The following is a 20,667-nucleotide window of genomic DNA, read 5'->3' on the forward strand; positions in this document are numbered from 1 at the left end:
ATGTTCAAGCTGGATTTAGAAAAGGCAGAGGGACCAGAGATCAAATTGCCAACATCCATTGAATCATCAAAAAGCAAGAAAGTTCCAGGAAAACATCTACTTCTGCTTTATTGACTATGTCAAAGTCTTTGACTGTGTGGATTACAACAAACTCTGGAAAATTCTTAAAGCAATGTGGATTCCAGACCACCTGACCTTCCTCCTGAGAAATCTGTATGCAGGTAAATAAGCAACAGTTAGAGCCGGACATAGAACAACAGACTGGTTCCAGATCAGGAAAGGAGTACGTCAAAGCTGTATATTTTCACCCTGCTTATTTAACTTATATGCAGAATACATCATGAGAAATGCTGGACTGGATAAAGCACAAGCTGGAATCAAGATTGCTGGGAGAAATATCAATAACCTCAGATATGCAGATGACAACACCCTTATGGCAGAAAGTGAAGAACTAAAGAGCCTCTTGATGAAAGTGAAAGAGGAGAGTTGAAAAAAGTTGGCTTAAAAGTCAACATTCAGAAAACTTTAAGATAATAGCATCTGGTCCCATCACTTCATGGCAAATAAATGGGGAAACAATGCAAACAGTGAGAGACTTTATTTTGGGGGGCTCCAAAAGTTATGACCAACCTAGACAGCTTATTAAAGAGCAGAGACATTGCTTTGCCAGCAAAGGTCCGTCTAGTCAAGGCTATGGTTTTTCCAGTGGTCATGTATGGATGTGAGAGTTGGACTATAAAGAAAGCTGAGCGCCAAAAAATTGATGCTTTTGAACTGTGGTGTTGGAGAAGACTCTTGAGAGTCCCTTGAACTGCAAGGAGATCCAACTAGTCCATCCTAAAGGAAATCAGTCCTGAGTATTCATTGGCAGGACTGTTGCTAAAGGTGAAACTCCAATACTTTGGCCACCTGATATGAAGAACTGACTCATTTGAAAAGACCCTTATGCTGGAAGGGATTGGGGGCAGGAGGAGAAGGGGATAACAGAGGATGAGATGGTTGGATGGCATCACTGACTCAATGGACATGAGTTTGAATGAACTCTGGGAGTTGGTGATGGACAGGGATGGATAACCTGGCGTGCTGCAGTCCATGGGTTTGCAAAGAGTCAGACGTGACTGAGCAACTGAACTGACTAGTGAAGAAGTGACTAGTGAAGAATGGGGGATGCTAACTATTACCAACTGGATTTTCTTAATAAGTGATCTTTTTAGTTTTGTTTGTGTCGAACCGTTGCTCTCAGTGGTTAGATTTTATGTCACTCGAATAACTTGCTTTTGTTTGATACACCCTATATTGGGTAGAGGAATACCATGGCAGACCAGTTTGTTTTAAGATGGGAATGAAATGAGTAAAGAGTGTTCTAAGTGTTCATCAAAGACTAGACTATTAATAGGGAATTTAGAGAAAGTCTTGTGAAAAAATCGAGGTGAAGTTTTTCTTTTGCCATTTCAAATGCTAACAGACCAAAAGAGATGGAGAATCCTTTGAAATTCAGATGTCATTAAAGATTGGTGGGCACAGTAGTATCATGGAAGAACTTGAGCTCCAGGTCTTTTTCAGTCTGCTTTAGAATTTCTGATTTGACCCAAGTGATAGCTTGTTTTCATGTGTAAGTGTATGAAGGAGTTCAAGAATTCTTTTTTATGCGCAAATACGTTTTGGAAGTCCTGAGCTTTTCATTGTTGTTATTTTTCAGTAACTAAGCCATGCACAACTCTTTGTGACCCCGCGGACTGCAGCACACCAGGCTTCCCTGTCCACCATTTCCCTGAGCTTGCTCAAACTCATGTTCATTGAGTCAATGATTCCTTCCAAACAATTCATCTTCTGTCCCCCTCTTCTCCTCCTGCCCTCAGCCTTCCCCAGTGTCAGGGTCTTGTCCTGAAATCAAGTAGGACTGCTTCCTTAAGTGGGCCTTTGGTTACTTTTCAGGCAGTACTTACTGAAGGTTGTAGGAGAAGCCTTGTGGGTGGTTACTTTCACGCCTTCTCTGAGTCTATGAGATTTCTCATGATAGAGAAGTGATATTGGAAAGACCTCCAAGTGTGAGAGGAGAGAGGCAGTGAAGTATTGAGAACAGAGTCGAGTTGGGGCTTTGATCCAACCTGAGCTGAGCTCTACTGTGACTGGCTATGTGTCCTTGAACAGGCTACTTAATCTCTCTAGGCCAGTTGACTTCACCTGGCAATTTGAATGATATTTTCTATGTAGCATTGTTTTAAGATTACCAAAAATGGCAATGAAATTGATACACAGTTCCATACATGGTGGCTATTATTGTTTACAGAGAATTTTGAATTTTTGACTTGGAGGTAGATGAATCAGTTTAGCTAGAATTTATCTTTGGAGCATTCCATCATAAAAAACATTCTAGGAATTTGGATCTAGGTCTTTCATTGTGCATAATTCTGAACCATTTTAGCATGTGATTTATAGCTTCCTGACAGATCATGGGAGCTTGGGTTGCAACACCTTCTCCTGTGCTTTCCTTCTTTGTCTATAATGTGTGCTCTTCCAAATAGCTACGGCCAAATGGTCTTGTGATTCAGATATGAAGGTTTTTAGAAGTTGGTGTAACAGTATTACTTCAGTAGTTTCTCTTGGCTGGTTTTAAAGTTCACCTAAGACTTTTTAAGAAGGGTCACTTTGAACTGTCTCCTCAAATTACATGGATGTATATTTTTGAAAATCGGGGCAGTTAAATGTGGCTAGAATTAGGGGCAGGGTCTTTACTTCTTTGGCTTTTAGAAAGACTTTTAGAAGTCTGCCTGTAATGTCCTTTTAGAAAGGACTTGCAAGAAACTTAACTGAAATAGAGATGTACCTGTCTCCATTTTTAAGAGGCCTGGAATGATTTCTTCTCTATCCCACTTACTCTGCTGTTTTCCTAATCACAGAACTGATGTTGATCTAGTATCAACCCTGGTGTGGTGATACCGGTTGTTAAAATACTACAATTTCTGCTATCAGTTGATATTCAGCTATAGCCACATCCCTTCCCCAAGTGTTCCTGCAGTTTCAGCCCTCCTGCCCTACCCCAGGACCCTCTTAGCCTTTCTCTTCTGCAGGGGATCTTCCCAACCCAGGAACTGAACCCAGGTCTCCCGCATTGCAGACAGATTCTTTACCAGCTGAGCCACAAGGGAAGCCCAGGAATACTGGAGTGGGTAGCCTATCCCTTCTCCCATGGATCTTCCCGACCTAGGAATCGAACTGGGATCTCCTGCATTGCAGGTGGATTCTTTACCAACTGAGCTGTAAGGGAAGACCTTGACCACCTCAGGTTTTGTCAACTAATTGGTGAGTCTTCGCCACACCAGGGTTCCCTGGACCCGCCTCCACTCTGAGGCTGGGCTGGTTACATTGTTCAGTTACCATACTTTCCTGGTGGCTATTTTGATCATCACTCCTGCTTATTCTCAGTTAGAGAAACAAAAGGCAGGAGATAGCATGTCTAAGATAAAATAGTTGAAACAAAAGGGGATGAGAAAAATATAAACAAATATTAGAAATAATGCATAAAAAGGTGAAAAACTGATAAAAAATAATGTCTATATTGGAAGATTCTCAAAAAAGAATATAGAGGTTAAAACATGCACAGCAGAGTAGGTTAAGATGACTAAAGCTGAGTGTAAATTTAAAATGTAACTAAAAGAATTATACTAGAAAGTTTAAACAAAAATAAAGTGTGCTATAAAGGGAATCAGGAAGCAACATCCAGTCCAAGGGTTAACTCTACCCACCTATACGTTGTGGCCTTTGGGTTGAGGCAACAATCCGTAGATATAAGCTTCTAATCATGCTTACTTCCTGCAGCTGGAACTCGGTAGGGGGAATAGAAGTCTCTGTGTGATTGTCCTTGGGGTTAACTAGTTTCTGTCACCCCTAACTTCAGTTAACTATTCTCTGTCTTTGTCCACTAACTTCTGTTATTCCATTTAATATAAAAGTGTTGCTTCTTTTTCTAGGTAGTGAATTCTTTGAGAACTAAGTTGGTCTTATCTATGTGGGTAGCCCCAGAGCTTAGCCCCATGGAAGGCACTTAGTAAGCACTTATTAAATGTTTGTTGAAAGTTAAGAGTCTTCTGTCCTTTGATTCTTCTCCTTTATGTGCCAGAGCAAGTTTTCACTTGTTATGGAGAGCTGCTGTCAGTTGCCATATTTAGCTCACTGACTTTTTCCTTCAAAACCATCTAGCACATTGCTCAGTGGGCAGTGGTTCCTGAGGCAAAACCAGCCTTCCATTAGTTTGAAAAGGAAAAAAGGTGGGGGAAAAAACACCCTTCAAATCAAAGCAAAAAGTGATCTAGAATAGAGATTGGCAAGCCTTTTCTGGGAAGGGCCAGGTAGTAAATATTTTAGGATCTGGGGGCCATAAGTCTCTGTCATAACTGTTTAGCTTTGACTCTGTAGAAAAAAAGAAGCCTGGATGAAATGTGAAAGAATGTGTGTGGCTGTGTTTCAGTACAGCTTTCTTTACAAATCAAGCGATGAACCAGATTTGGTCTAGGGACCTAAGTGTTCCAGCTCTAAGCTAGAATATGGAAAAGGATATTGCTAACATCAGAGAGCTACATACAGGTGATTTACCTGGGAAGTAGAGAATGGACCGCTTGAAGAAGGGCTCCACTGTTAAACTTAGTTTCTGTAACTCTTGGAATAGTGTGTTATCCACAGTAGGTATTCATTAAATATTCATTAATTTGATTTGGATCCAATTATATCATTTATCCTCCCTGGGCTTCAGTTGTCTCATCTAAGATTTGAGGGACTATGTTTCATGATCTCTAAAGATTCTTCAGTTAAAAAAAAAATCTGTGAGTCTCTATTTGTGGAAGGCCATATGGTTCATTCTTTAAAGATAACAATTGTTGGCTTAACAGATTTCCTGTATGCCCTTAATACCCTGATGTGGAGTTCTAAAATAGTTGCTTTTTATCAATAATCTTGTTTTATGGACCTTTCCATAATGGAACTCATTGTCTACTAGGCTATCCCTGTACTTTCCAGCCACCTTTAGCATCCCATCCTGCTACATATGTAGATAGAATATGCACCTTGCCTTACTTTAGCCATAAAGTTTTTTAAACCTAGTCATTTTTAAAATAGAATAAATTAACTCTAAAGGTAATTCATTGCATATTTCTTTTTTTAGAAACACAAGGATTCTTTATAGACAGATGGTGATCAAGATGGGGATCAGTCCGCCTTTGAGAATTGTTTTTCCAAACGCCGTATCAGCAAAGTAAACATTCTATCGTTGATTTATTCAAACTGTTAAGTAATAATATAAAATAATTTTAGATATTATAGATGTAAATTATTGGCACATTAACTGAATTTTAAAGTCTACTTTTATTTAAACTTTTGATGCTTCCCACATGGTGCTAGTGGTAAAGAATCTGCCTGCCAGTGCAGGAGATGCAAGAAACATGGATTCAGTCCCTAGGTCAGGAAGATCCCTGGGGTAGGAAATGGCAACTCACTCCAGTATTTGTGCCTGGAAAATTCCATGAGCAGAGCAGCCTGGCAGGCTACAGTCCATGGGGCTGCAAAGGGCTGGACATGACTGAGCACGCACACATACATTTTTGGCAGAATTTTCTGTTTCTAAAGAGTGGTTATTTAAGGTTAGGTAAGCCATCCGATAAGATCTCTTATGCTGTTCTCAAGAAGTATAAACTGGCATATATTTCTAGAAACTTTTAAAAAAACTCTAAAAAGTTCTTTATAAGGAATGCAGAAAATTTATTATATCTTAGGGCTCTGAATTTTGTTAATCTCTATTTCTAAATAAATATTTGTTATTATTTTTAAATAAGATGTGCTAAAAATGACACAAGCAAGATAATTTTATATCAGTATATCTTATATTTTATATAAATATATCTTAAAATTAGCTCTTCTTAAGCTTTACTGTGCTTAAGAATGACCTGCTGCTGCTGCTGCTAAGTCGCTTCAGTCGTGTCCGACTCTGTGCGACCCCATAGACAGCAGCGCACCAGGCTCCCCTGTCCCTTGGATTCTCCAAGCAAGAACACTGGAGTGGTTGCTATTTCCTTCTCCAATGCATGAAAGTGAAAAGTAAAAGTGAAGTCACTCAGTCACGTCTGACTCTTAACGACCCCATGGACTGCAGCCTACCAGGCTCCTCCATCCATGGGATTTTCCAGGCAAGAGTACTGGAGTGGGGTGCCATTGCCTTCTCCGTAAGAATGACCTAGGGAATCTTATAAAGAAGTGGGTTCTGATTTACAAGGTTTAGAATGAGGTTTTAAAGAATATTAATGTTAGGAAGGTAGGTTCTTCCAAATTAGTTTTTAATATAATATAATACATTGTGATTAAGATTGATCATTCATAAACATTTCCTGGGTTTTAGGCTTTCCCATTTAATTACAATAAACGATCTCTTCATCTTCCTAAAACTGCTGGTACTCTACTTCCTAAGTGTAATTTTTGTCTTTACATTTGGTTGCTTCTGCAGTTTGGTACTTCCTTTCCTTTCGTATTCTTTATTACAGCCTTGCCAACTCACCCTTTTGTTTTAAAAGTAAGAATGGTATTAAAAAGTGGCCCTAACAATAAAAACTTCTAGTTCATTGAAAACTTATTGTGCTACTGACAATGTGAGAAAAATTCAGAAAGACAAGTGTTGGCAGGAAGTCATGAGCCTTTGCTTTGTGATGGTGCTTCATGGAGAACGTGACCATTGGTCTCCATTGACCTTGGCCAGTTAATGGTTTACATCTCTGTTCTGACATGTTGTTACTAGCTAGTGCCCATTTTCACATTCAAAAAAGTTCTTCTTTGGGCAATACATTTTAAATTCACCTTCAATTATGGTCCATAGAATTTTACCTGTTTTTCCCAGTCAGTTAAGTTCAGTTCAGTTTTTCAGTCGTGTCTGACTCTTTGCAACCCCATGAATCGCAGCACGCCAGGCCTCCCTGTCCATCACCAACTCCTGGACTTCACTCAAACTCATGTCCATCGAGTCGGTGATGCCATCCAGCCATTTCATCCTCTGTCGTCCCCTTCTCCTGCCCCCAATCCCTCCCAGCATCCAAGTCTTTTCCAATGAGTCAACTCTTCGCATGAGGTGGCCAAAGTACTGGAGTTTCAGCTTCAGCATCAGTCCTTCCAATGAACACCCAGGACTGATCTCCTTCGGAATGGAGTGGTTGGATCTCCTTGCAGTCCAAGGCACTCTCAAGAGTCTTCTCCAACACCACAGTTCAAAAACATCAATTCTTCGGCACTCAGCTTTCTTCACAGTCCAACTTTCACATACATACATGGCCGCTGGAAAAACCATAGCCTTAACTAGACGGACCTTTGTTGGCAAAGTAATGTCTCTGCTCTTTAATAAGCTGTCTAGGTTGGTCATAACTTTCCTTCCAAGGAGTAAGCGTCTTTTAATTTCATGGCTGCAATCACCATGTGCAGTGATTTTTCCCAGTAGGATTGACCAGTTATAATGCATATCCTCTTTTTTCTTCTCAGTACATCTGTATATCCTGTACTGACAATGAAAGTATCTTAGTATTAAGAATTCCAGTTTCTTTGGGGGCAATGAATATACATTGTGCATGTTGTAAAAAATATAAATCCAATAACCTTTTGACTAGAAAATTTGTATCTGGATTTTTTTCACCTGTATTTTCCAAAAACAATTTCAGGCAATTACATTTAATTTCTAGTGTCTAGAGTTCTTAAGGAACTCAGGAATCAGTTTTAAATATTCAAAAATAGATTTTTGTTTTAATTCAAGAAATAATAATGTCTTAGCACTGGGCCAAATGATAGCAAATTGGTATGGTTTTTGAGGGCAGAGAAGAAAAGTATGATTACAGGGTCTGGACTACTTCATTTTAAGCAGAGGAAGCAATTTTTTTGTTTTAACGTGTGAAATATATAAAAAGAACTTCAAGGCTAGGAATAAATTGGGCTATTAATCAATGCCCTGTGTCAGGAAGGTAACAGTAATTATACCTTATGGCATTCTTGAATAATATATTGATGTATAGATAACCACTCTCCAAGTTATTGAGCTTAGTTAAAAAACTTCTTTATTGCTTTTATGCTGCTAACTTGTGAATACACTAATGCATTGATCTAATCTGTGACATTGTCTGAAGCTTATTTTTGTTAGAGACTCTGTTGTATGACCATTAATTCAGAAACTTGATTTATACTTCTAAAATAAGTAGTTTATTTGGTCACGACTTGAATCCTTTCTCTCCAGAAATCTAGATGGAATTCTGGTCCTCATATTTCAGGGGAAGAGTCCCATCATTACTCCTTTGTTTATTTCATTTTTAAATTATTGTCTCCTGCTTGTTTTTATTTTTCTTGGTTTCAGCTGAATTTGTTAATTTGTGGTTAGTATTGGCTAGCATGTACTTGGAGATAGTGAACTCTGTTTACGCCCTTCACAAATGGAGAAGCTGGAGAACTTGTGAGAGTGGCTGTCCGTATACTTCCGTCTTTGTTCTTCTCTTGCTTCTAGCCTTGATGCCTCTTTTAGACTTGAGATTTATGTTGCCCAAACTCTCCTTGTTACCCCTTGCAAACCACCCCTTGCCGGTCCATGTTTACTACCACTGTCCACCCAGTCACCTAAGTGTAGGGGTCACTTTTTTTTTTTTACTATTTAGGTTTGCCTCTTTTTTTCCCTATGCTAACAGTCACCAGGTCCATCAAGAAGTACCTATTCAGAAAAAATGGAATCTGTCTTCCTAGTCCCATTTTTATTGCCCTTTTCTGAGTTATTCTAAGTATGTGTGTGCTCATTTGGGTCTAATTCTTTGCGGCCCCATGGACTAGCCTGCCAGGCTCCTGTGTCCATGGAATCTTCCAGGCAAGAATACTAGAGTGAGTTGCCATTTCCTTCTCCAGGGGATCTTTCCCACCCAGGGATCGAACTTGCATCTCTTGTGTCTCCTGCTTTGGCAGCAGATTCTTCACCACTAACACCACTTGGGAAGCCACTAAATATGTATACTAGTTATCTTTTTAGTCCTTACCCCTTACCTAAGCAATTTAGACAGCCCATCAGCTTTCACTGTGTTCTCCTCAAGTCCGTTCTCCCCTTCACTAATCAGGTTGGTCTGTCTGACCTTGTTCTTGATCAGAGCTCTTCTACGGCATCCAGTTATAGACCTCAGTATTTTGTGGGGGCCTATTAGTCATTCAGGGATTCTTTGAGAATCTCCTCAGGCAAGTGGCGAGGGCTCTGATACTCTAACCCTGGTCAGCCAGAGTTACTTTGATTTCAGTCTGATTTCCTTTTGGGGATTAACCATAAAATTCATTCTTCAGAAGAAGGTCCACTGCTGAACAGATTTCATATTTGATATTGTTCCCTGTTAGTGGCCATCTCCCTGATCACTCTATCTTATCTAGGCCTTCTCTGATTTTCTCTGTCACTATACCTCCTTTATTACCATCACAGCACTTAATCACAACTGGTTATTTTATATCTGGATGTATGTATGTAGGGACATGGACTTCCCTGGTGGCCCAGATGATAAAAAATCCAGTCCTGCAATGTGGGAGACCTGGGTTTGATCCCTGGGTTGGGAAGATCCACTGGAGGAGGGCATGGCAACCCACTCCAGTATTCTTGCCTGGAGAATCCCATGGATAGAGGAGACTGGCCGGCTACAGTCTATTGAGTCACAGAGTTGGAGACAACTGAGCGACTAAGCACACAGCATGTAGGGACGGACACCCACATACCACGTGCTGTTTATCACCACCATTGGATCCCAACCTTCCCAAGGGCTCAAGCTTTGTTTTATTCACTAAATTATCCTTTTTGTACCTGGCATGATGCTTTCACACAGTGGTTAGACCGTTTATATTTAATTAGGGACATGGTTGGGTTTAAATCTATCTTGTGGTTGTTTCCTGTTTGTCCCATCTGTTTTCCCCTCCTCCTTTGCTTTTTAGTATTCTAATTTATTCTACTGTTGGCTTATTATTTAAAAATTTTTAAATAAAATTAGGGGTTTTAAATCTAGGGTTTAAAAAATGAATTTTACCTTATTGTAGTCTACTTTCAAATGATAGCACATTTTATGTAGAATGTAGCATCTTAAAACTTTATACTTGTTTCTCCTCTTCATCCTTTGTACTATTGTAGTCAAATGTTTTATTTTTACACACAGTATAAACCTGATTTTGTTGTAGATTGTTAACCACTTTCATCAATTAACATAAAGAAAATTTAAAACAAGAAGCAAAAGTTCTTCTCCTTCCTGCCAGTGTACCATTTCTGACACTTTCCATCACTTGTTTTCGATGATATTGTTTAGGTTATACAGGTTATACAGGTTTTCATCCAGTATAATTTTTTCTTCTGCCTAAAGAACTTTCTTTAACGTTTTTTTGTATGTAGATATACTGGTGACAAATTCTTTCAGTTTTTGTCTGTCTCAGAAAAGTTTTTGCTTGATCTTTGCAAGATATTTTCACCAGATAATAGAATTATAAGTCATCAGTTTTAAGCTTTTCAGTGATAGCATGCATTCCAACTTCTGCTTTGTATAGTTTCAGATGAAACATGTGTTCATTTTTATCTTTGTTCCACTGTATGTAATTTATCATTTTCTTCAACTGCTCTTGAGATTTTCCTCTTTTGTCGTTGGTTTCCAGCAGTTAGCTTATGATGTGGTTGGCATATTCCAACATGTATTAGACTACCTGATATTGCTCCAAAGGTCACTGAGGCTTTGTGCATTTCCTCCCCTTGTTTTATCATTTAGACTTCACTTTGTAGAGTTAATGTTCCCATTTCTCCATACTTACTGATCTTTTCTTTCACAAACTCTAATCTTCTCCTGGTGCCAGCCATTAAATGTATTTTTTAGATATTGTTTGTTTTATCTGTGTTCCATTTGAGTCTTTTTTTTTTTTCTTTATCTTTCTTTTTCTCCTCATAGAAAAGAAGCTCATTATAGACTCAGATTACAGGATTTTTATTGGGGCTGCTGACATGGCACATACCCCGTTTTGGACTTGCTGAAGGAAAGCAGTTGTTCAGCATAAACTATATTGTTTGTACCAAAAATTTATGCATAATTGAGCAGCTCTTTTCAGTTCTGGGAATGGTGGGCCCCTCTTAAAATTTAAGTTCCTTGATGCCAGCCAGGGGCCAATCAAAGCAGACCTTTCAAAGAATATCAGTCAAGCCTAGTAAGTTAACACTTCTGTGTGTACAATATGAGATTTGTCTCTTCTCCTTTATTTACCTAATCATTTATTTATATAAGTACAGCCTCAATGCATATTTATTTTGTACTTTGGGTTTTGTAGTATTCCATACTACATTGTTTATTTTGTTGCTCCAGGTGTTAGCTTTGACTGTTGGCAGCTCTATCACTTGGCTCCCATTTTTCTTTGACATACCCACATTATTTTGTCTTTTGAGCCCTTTCCCACTTCCTGCCCTTACAAGATGTTCCAGGCTTATCTTGTGTGTTCTATGCTCTAGCCCTCGAATCAGTGATTTCTCCAAGGAAAGGAATTTTTAAAATGTTAAATCCAATTCATGGTAGACAATTTGGGAAATAGAGAAAGTAGAATTAAGTGTACTAAAAAGTAAATGTTAACTACTGTTATAGATAATTATTGTTAATTTTTTGTTGTATTATAAAGCAAAATAGGAAGTGATTTCTACAGCCTTTTTGATTTTTCTTTTTTATATTTCATGTGTGATGTTAATTATCTCATAGACCCAAGAGCATCTTTCCTTCCATACCGAAAACTTTTCAATCTCTTTTCTAAACTCCAGAAATGATGAGGACTTTCCAAAGAGGCTAAAATCTGTAGGGACTGTGAAAGGCTCTGGGAGTGATAGGATATTTAACGTTTTTTGTAGAAAAACTTGTCAAGTTTCTGTTTTTTCCATATTATGATTATTTGGATACCGGTTTAATAATTTCTGAGATATTTTAAAAGGTGTTAATATAAGTCACGGAGAAGGCAATGGCACCCCACTCCAGTACTCTTGCCTGGAAAATCCCATGGACGGAGGAGCCTGGTGGGCTGCAGTCCATGGGGTCGCTAAGGGTCAGACACAACTGAGCGACTTCACTTTCACTTTTCACTTTCATGGATTGGAGGAGGAAATGGCAACCCACTCCAGTGTTCTTGCCTGGAGAATCCCAGGGATGGTGGAGCCTGATGGGCTGCCGTCTGTGGGGTCGCACAGAGTCAGACACGACTGAAGCGACTTAGTAGTAGTAGTAATATAAGGCATAATCCATTATATTTGTACTGTTCCTAAGAATTGTTAATAATTGAAGACTTTTATTTCCTTTTGGGTTGGTAGAACATTAAATTTTCTTGGATTGTATTGTATGATATAGTCAGTTAAGTCCAAACTTCATTGTTTATTAAAGAACATTTGTTTGGATACTATATCTAAATGGGAATATTTTTGTAGGATTTACTGAGAATTTTTCCTGATATACACACTCAGTTTATTAGGATGTACTGTTATCTGCCTTCTACTTAGAAATGTAAAGCAAGTAACCGATTCCATGAATCCTTAAAATGTCAGTGAAAAGGACATAGAATCAAATGGAAATTGATTAAAAGAAAGAACATCTACTTTCTGATTCCTTGGGGGCAAGAAGACTGGCATAGCCTTCTTCTGTTCCCTGTGCTTTACAGTATCTGGCCCATGCCAAGAGGACCTCAGCAAAGGCTGATAATATTGAAATTGTGAATTTTTAAAAAATGTTATAAATTTTAAAAACATTCTTTAATATTACAGTCTAAAGGGTGGAGAGGTTTGTTGAAGGAAATGATCCAAAATAAATTTTTCTGCTTTGCCAAGAATATGCCATCAAGAAATGATTTGTGCAGCTATCTTTTTATGGTGATTAGACTAGAAAATATGTATGAATGATACAACTTGGAGAATTCTGAATTTATGGAATGAATAAAATGGAAAACTGACTGACATTTTGACTAGTCTTTTGTCAAGCTTGCAATAAACTCTAGGCTATGTGATTAATTGATAGGTTAAGCTCAGCTGGTAAAGAATCCACCTGCAATGTAGGCGACCCCAGTTTGATTCCTGGTTGGAAGATCCGCTGGAGAAAGGGATAGGCTACCCACTGCAGTATTCTTAGGCTTCCCTTGTGGCTCAGCTGGTAAAGAATCTGCCTGCAGTGCGGGAGACCTGGGTTCGAACCCTGGGTTGGGAAGATCCCCTGGAGAAGGGAAGGGCTACCCACTCCAGTATTCTGGCCTGGAGAATTCCATGGACAGTACAGTCCATGGGGTCACAGAGAGTCAACACGACTGAGCAATTTTTACTTCACTTTGTTGAGCTTGCAATAAGCTCTAAGCTATGTGATTGATTGATAGGTTGAAGATAGAGAAATTACTTGAAGATGATAGGACTGTTATTATTTGTGTAATATAAAAGTTTGGTTAGTAATTGAGAGATTGAGAAGCATTTGGAATATAGTACTACTCTGGCCCGGTCTCCTGGAAGAATTGTTGAGTGCGTATGTAGTTCTCAGTGATATGGGTGATGAACATTTGGCAAGGGTTAGAAAGGAAATACTTAGTCCATTACTGTTTGTTAAAGTTGGGAATAATAGTTGGAATAATAATGCTACTTATTTTGTTTTTTGCATTTCAGTATAATGCTAAGAACCCAGGCTCTGCTCACATGGGTTTGTTGAATTACTCTCCATATGAATGGAAGTGTCATTTTCATTCACCTTCTGTTACAAGGAAGACCTGGTGTAAATGGAACTTCTAAAATAAGCCCTAAATTATGTAGCTCTGTCTCAAAGAAGCTGTTGATTTCCTTTGGCTGTATGCACATAGTAATTGATTAGATATAAGAGACACTTTAGGTTCTGATTTATTCTTTTAGATCCATGTATGTGAAACTTAAGCAGAAGAAAATCCTCTTTTTTTAAGATTGTGAAAAAAATCACCTATTATTTAACCCCTCAGTTCAGTTCAGTTGCTCAGTGGTGTCCAACTCTTTGCGACCCCACAAACTGCAGCACGCCAGGCCTCCCTGTCCATCTCCAACTCCCGGAGTTCACTCAAACTCACGTCCATCGAGTCAGTGATGCCATCCAGCCATCTCATCCTCTGTCGTCCCCTTCTCCTCCTGCCCCCAATCCCTCCCAGCATCAGAGTCTTTTCCAATGAGTCAACTCTTCACATGAGGTGGCCAAAGTACTGGAGTTTCAGCTTTAGCATCATTCCTTCCAAAGAACACCCAGGACTGATCTCCTTCGGAATGGAGTGGTTGGATCTCCTTGCAGTCCAAGGGACTCTCAAGAGTCTTCTCCAACACCACAGTGCAAAAGCATCAATTCTTTGGAGCTCTAGCCCCTAAAAAAATTATCTTATTTGGACATTCTATGTGACAGTTATAGTTTATAAAAGTTTATAGTTTACAAAGGTTTACTAAGAATAAGCTCTGATTACTTTGGTGGAACAAATAATATTAAGTAGCTTTTAAGTTTTGTGTAAGACTAACAGGCTTAGCTCAGTAGTGGTAGAAAAACTATGATAAAATATCTGTGTGTACGCCTTCTGACTTATCTGCTTGCTGACATGCTTCAGTTCTGTGTCTTGACATTGACTGGTGTAGTTTGTTTGGGTCTGCTGCTGCTGCTGCTGAGTCACTTCAGTCGTGTCCGACTCTGTGCGACCCCATAGACGGCAGCCCACCAGGCTCCCCCGTCCCTGGGATTCTCCAGGCAAGAACACTGGCATGGGTTGCCATTTCCTTCTCCAATGGACGAAAGTGAAAAGTGAAAGTGAAGTTGCTCAGTCGTGTCAGACTCTTCGTGACCACATGGACTGCAGCCCATCAGGCTCCTCCATCCGTGGGATTTTCCAGGCAAGAGTACTAGAGTGGGGTGCCATCACCTTCTCCGTTGTCTGGGTCTAGATCAGCTTATTCCCTGACTCTATGTTAATAGAGTTAATCCTTTTTTCATCAAATACAGCCATTTGATGAAAAAAGGATTATATTGTCAAATCACTTTGGGGAATATTTAATTAAAGGGAAAAATTGAACCAGTTTGTGTATAACCGAGAGCCTTTTGTTGGTTGACATACATTGTTAATGTTCAAGAATGGATGTTGTAGGCAGTGTTTTTGGACTATGGAGTACCCTTTGTTCATGCAACTCCTTGAGGCACTTGTGCTCCGTTAGGCCAGGAGAAACCTTGTTCTTCCCTGATCCTGAGATGTGTCTGATCAAGAAGATGTGCTGAAACAACAGTATTGTGGTATTGGAGTTCTGTGTGGTTATCCTTTGTAGCCTTGGTTTGGATTTCAATTTTAGATCTGTCAGGGGTAGGAATGGCTGCAGACTTATTCCAGAGTTCCTGGACTACTCTGAAGGAATAAGCTTTAAATGATGCTCTCAGTAATACTATTACCACTGAATGTGTCTTAATGAATATGACTATCTTTTCCCCTTAATGTATTATGCATAGAAGAATATTCTTTTAGCTTTTAATATAGTGCCTAGCCTTTTGGCTATGAATTAATCCATTCAGTTATGACTTTGATCATGAAATTTACTTATTCCTTGTGGTATTTAAAGGATACAGAAGTATATAGATGGATGAGTACAAATGTATTGCCACAGATGGAAAAATACCACCTTCCTCCATTCCCCCCAATACTGATCTTCGGAGTAATGGTAAATTGTGAGGTCAAGACATTTTTCCTATGATATTAACACCAAATATTATTTGTCAGGTTTGATTTTAGAATATTTCTACTATTTTGAAGAGCAGTCAGACTTTCAATAGTGTTAGCTTTCCATTTAAAAATAGCTTCTATAGAATGAAGTTTTTAAAACGTGTGTTTTGTTTGGCCAGAGGATTTCTCACTATTTACTGGTATTCTGACTATAAGAGTTTGAGAGGAATTATGTCCTGTTTTAAGAATAGAAGACCCTATGTTTTAAAATAATCCCATTATTCTAATAGAGTTCTCTCTTTTGAATAAGTTGCCTGTAGCAGAGGAAACTTTGTCCTGAGCTGAGCAGTTTTAGAGGCTGATGGAAGCTCAGCCACGGTGTTCATTACATCATCCTTTGATTCCATTAGCCAGCGTTCTCTCTGGCGGGTTAAGTGAGGCAGTGGACTCTGCATCATCATAAGCCCGCTGAGAAAGTCACTGCTTACTGCCTGGGTGTGTAGAGGGGTGGAGAGAACTGACTATGAAAATCACCTAGAGAAACTGACTGAAGTGGAATAAACACCTCCGATGCTTTTTTGGCAGCAGAGAGGGTCAGCTGTTATAGGAAGAGACTTAAAGATCTTAATGTTGGATCCAAATTTGTTTCTGACTTCTGAGGCTCTGAGCTAGAAAAGTTGGCACCCAAGGGCAGAGCGCCACCCTTGTCTGTTTACTAGCAGTAGCGACTACACTGAAAGCAGCCAGAGACACAGCTCATCAAAACTGATAACGGGGACAATAAACAGAGCTGGTGATTTTGGCCACGTGTGTATCTCCAGCAGGAAAGGTGAGGGTGTCCTTCAGGGCACTTGTGATAAACTTGTAAGGCTTTATTCAGCTGAATAGTTCATCTGCATTCAGCAGCATTTCCACTATAGTTGTGCGTCACTGCGAGACTGCATGGTAATGAAGCTGAGGCTCTGTGGGCCAAAACTCTGCTGCCTGTGAAAGCAGAAGGGACAGCGGCTCAGAGAGAGATCAACAAATCCATTGCTGCTGCTACCGCTGCTGCTGCAGCCAGTTGGGACACAATGTTGAGTCTACAGGATTCTGTGTTTTTTGAAATTAGCATAAAGTCCTTGTTAAAGTCCTGGAGCAGCAGCTGTAAGTATATTTGACTAAACAGGAGAAATGCTTGAGGTATGATCATTGCCATTTCTTGCATGCTAATTCTTTAGCCCCATCCAAATTGAATGAAAGCTGTTGAAAATAACATGAAGAATCAGTAAGATAGCTAGAGCAACCTGGGTGCGCACATGCTGGCAGCTGTAAAATGAGTAAATATTCTCTGACCAGTCTGGGCTTTTCTTATTAATTTGTGTCCTTCTGGCAAAGTTTCTCTCTATTGGTCAAAAATGGGGAATAAAGATAACAGGCTCTAATCTCTGTCTGCAGGGTTATCGGATACCAGTACTATTCCACAGCTATGTTTGCACGAAATGTTGATTGGAAGCAGCATTAGCTATCTTAAAGCATCAGACAGTGTAATGTAATGACTGCAACTTTCTCATAGTCCTGAAGTTACACTGAGGAATTTTCACGTGTACTCAATTTTAGGATAAAGAACATTCAGGATGATATACTTTTGTATTTCAAAGTTCAGATAAGTCATTAAAACCAATATCACTGAGCTCTTATTTTATTCATTCCTTCCTAATATATGGACTTGGCAAATATTGATTTTGTGTAGTCTTTCCAGTAAATTCCAGTGGCACTTGTCTCTGAAGATCTCAAAGCACTTATGAAAATTATTTATTATCATAGTCTGTTTTTCTTTTCTTTCTTTTTTCTGTGAAAAGTATCTTAATAAAATGATACCAGACTAATAAAGTAATAAACAAGCAGAAATTCTGCTGTAATATCTGTTTTGCCCAAAGGAAACTGAAGGATAGAAAAACTGTGACTTTTCCAAGGTCATATGGTGGCAAAGAACTGGAATTAGAACCCAGTTGTTCTTACTCCCAACTGTGCTGTCCATGTCTAAGCAAGCTAATGAATAAAATATGAGAGACTAAATTTAATTTTTTCTGGCTAACTCTCTAACCAAAATATTTGATATAGTTTTGTTTTATAATCAAATAATATAAAAGAGCAAATGTTGATATGGAGGACTTCTTAAAATAGAACTTTATAGACTATAATTTGAGATTTGTATTATGCCAAATATACTACATTTACAATATCTTATTTCTCTTTTATTTTTGATATGTAAGTAATGCTTCCATATGGAGATATTATTGTGACAGATGGCAGAAAATTATCTTTGTATGAGGAAAGCTTCTAAGTGAATACACATAGTTAAAATATTGGAGAATTATAATTACTGACTAATTTAAATTAAATAATTTACTACTTAAAAAGATACTATGGAATACATATTTACTAAAATAAACTAGACTCTGGTTGTTAATTTTTTTTTATTTTTCCCTCTCCTTCTCCCTTCTTCCCCCGTCCCTACCATGTACTTTTTTAAAAATAGTAAGACAGTTTTGTAGTGAGAATGAAGCTATAAATGGGTTCTTATAGAGAAACAGTGTATATTAGATTATACACAGCAGCTTGTCCTATAAAAACTTAGTTTGTTTAGATGCTTGTGAACTATGTGGTTATTTTGTTTTGTGACCATTTAAACATTTCTACATGTCATTACATGAACCATATAACCATCCACAGCCAAATCTCATGCAGTCATATTCCTTGAATCCAAGAGTGAACCCAAAACAGATGTTTGTAAAACCTTTGCTGTTCACTGTTAGTAAAAAAATGATTCGGTTTGTGGGCATCCCATTGCCCTTGGGCATTCATGGTACAAATCTCTTAAAGATATTTTTTAATAGTTTTAAAACAGTGGCTAACTACTGAAAAGAAGTGACAGCTCTCACTGTTCAATACGGCCCTAACCATGTCTGCCCTAGTCCTGGAAAGTGGGAGAATATTTTTATTTCACCAGCATCTGTGGATATCTTTTTTTAAAAAATTTTAATCCTCATTTAGCCCTACTGTATTTAAAGAGAGAGAGAGAGGATAGTCTTAAGACCCTAGAAAAGGACAGTGGTTATCTATCTCTTCCCAGTATCTATTCATAATATGACTTCCCTGGTGGCTCAGATGGTAAAGAATCCACCTGCAGTGTGGGAGACCCAGGTTCGATCCCTGGGTTGGGAAGATCTCCTGGAGAAGGGAACGGCTACCCACTCCAGTATTCTTGCCTGTAGAATTCCTTGGACAGAGGAGCCTGGCGGGCTACAGTCCATGAAGTCTCAAAGAGTCAGACACGACTGAGCAACTAAGCACAAGCACACACAAGCACAACACTTGAATCAGCGAGCGTTTATTGAGTATATACTGCTCTGTAACCTTGTGATATTTGATTATAAGGAACTTCTATTGATAGTTTACTCAGGGACAGAAAATATACATGAAAAGTTCACAGTAAGGAAGTTAAATTAAAAATGTTATGTATGCATTATGACTTAACCAAATATCTGGTACACACTATAGACACAGGGAATCCTAGGGTGGAAGGAATCATATTGAACCACAGAGGGCAGAGAAGACTTAGCAGAAAAGGCATTTATTGGAATTCAGTTTTGAATAATAAGATGCTACCCATGGTGGTAGGCAGTATAGCCACCCACAGTCTCCCCAAACCAGAAACCAGGTTTCTGACTCAGCCCTTTGAGTCACTCACCAAGACTTGCCTTCTGAATTCTACCTTCTGAAGTGTCCTTAGTCTCTCCTGCCTTCTGTTGCCACCACCGCTTAACTTGCCTTAGTTCAGGCCTCTGCCTTATCACCTGGAGTATGGCCATAGCTTCTTTTCCATCCTTTCTGCATCCTCCCCATTGCTGCCCGGAGCCCCTTCTAAATGTCTGCATCTAGAGTCTCTCCCCTCCTTAACTGCCTAGTCTTCCTGTCCCCTGTGTGGTGGAGCCTGTCGTCATCTAGCCCTGCTCATCTTGCTGGTCTTCTCTCTTGCCACACTCACCTGGTTCCTGGAGCATGCCGTGCCTTACTGTTTGCGGCTGCGTTTGCCTCGAATGCACCTCCTACCCCCTCACCTCTTTGTCTGCTTCACAGTGAATTCTTACTCGTGTTTGAAGACCTACCCTTTCTTGAGTCAGCCAGATACTAAGTGTGTAGTCTGTTCTGTTCTTCACTTTAATGTCAATGTTATCGCTACACTAACCGCACCGTTCATGTCTTCCTCTGCTACTTGAGGATAAGCTCCCGAAGGGCATAGGTTGGTTGTGGTTTTGTTTTTCTTTGTAGACTTAATGCTTACTTAACTTCTGATAAATGTGTAGGCAATTAAGATAAAGCTTAGAGCTGCACACATTTTTGTTGGAATGGATTAATAATAGGAAAAAAGGTAGGAGGACAAATATACGAGCCCTCTTAGACTATGTGATTATTATTATACTAGTGATGTCTCTCAGGGGAACAGTTTCTGAAGTAGGAATGCATAGAAGGATCCCTCAGTGATTAAAAAAGATAATAATGTTTGACTAAATTCTGTTCAGTAAATTCCTTGGGAAAAGCTGAGAAAAACTAGCTTTATTAATAGCTTTTAGGGAGAAGAAAGAGATGGAAAGTAATTTTTCTGTTAAATAAGTTATATATATTTCAAATATTGCCCCTATCCTCCAAAGAAAAAAGGAAAGAGAAAGATCTGATTTTTGTTATTGAAAATAACTTATTAGCAATATATATTATAATTCTTTATCATTAAATATAATAATGTTTCATGTAGATGCATTTGCCATGATTTGTATTAATGATCGATGCCACATTTTATATTATTTGCTAGAGGCCCTCTGGTTTCAAGGCCTGCTTAGCTGGCAGAATGTTGATGCAGTACTGCTGAAGTTTGATTATAGTTGAGCTTATTTCTTTCAGTAACAACAATGAAGT

The 20,667-nt window shown here is 38.9% G+C and overlaps 1 protein-coding gene across 17 annotated transcripts in view; it reads left to right on the plus strand.

Annotated features, from left to right (window-relative positions):
- Nucleotides 1-20,667, plus strand: part of FRYL (FRY like transcription coactivator) — a 269,726-nt gene that overhangs the window by 83,434 nt on the left and 165,625 nt on the right. For 4 of the 17 annotated variants that reach the window (XM_086405843.1, XM_086405842.1, XM_086405846.1 and 1 more), the window contains one exon: nt 5,159-5,248. The exons of the other annotated variants lie outside the window; for them this stretch is intronic. The gene's annotated coding sequence lies outside the window, so the exon portion shown is untranslated. The remainder of the gene's footprint in view (nt 1-5,158; nt 5,249-20,667) is intronic. 17 annotated transcript variants of the gene reach the window in all.

Source organism: Bos grunniens, chromosome 6, assembly GCF_055505025.1.
Source record: "Bos grunniens cultivar Pamir isolate PY7600 chromosome 6, Bosgru_T2T1.0, whole genome shotgun sequence".
Taxonomy (NCBI): domain Eukaryota; kingdom Metazoa; phylum Chordata; class Mammalia; order Artiodactyla; family Bovidae; genus Bos; species Bos grunniens.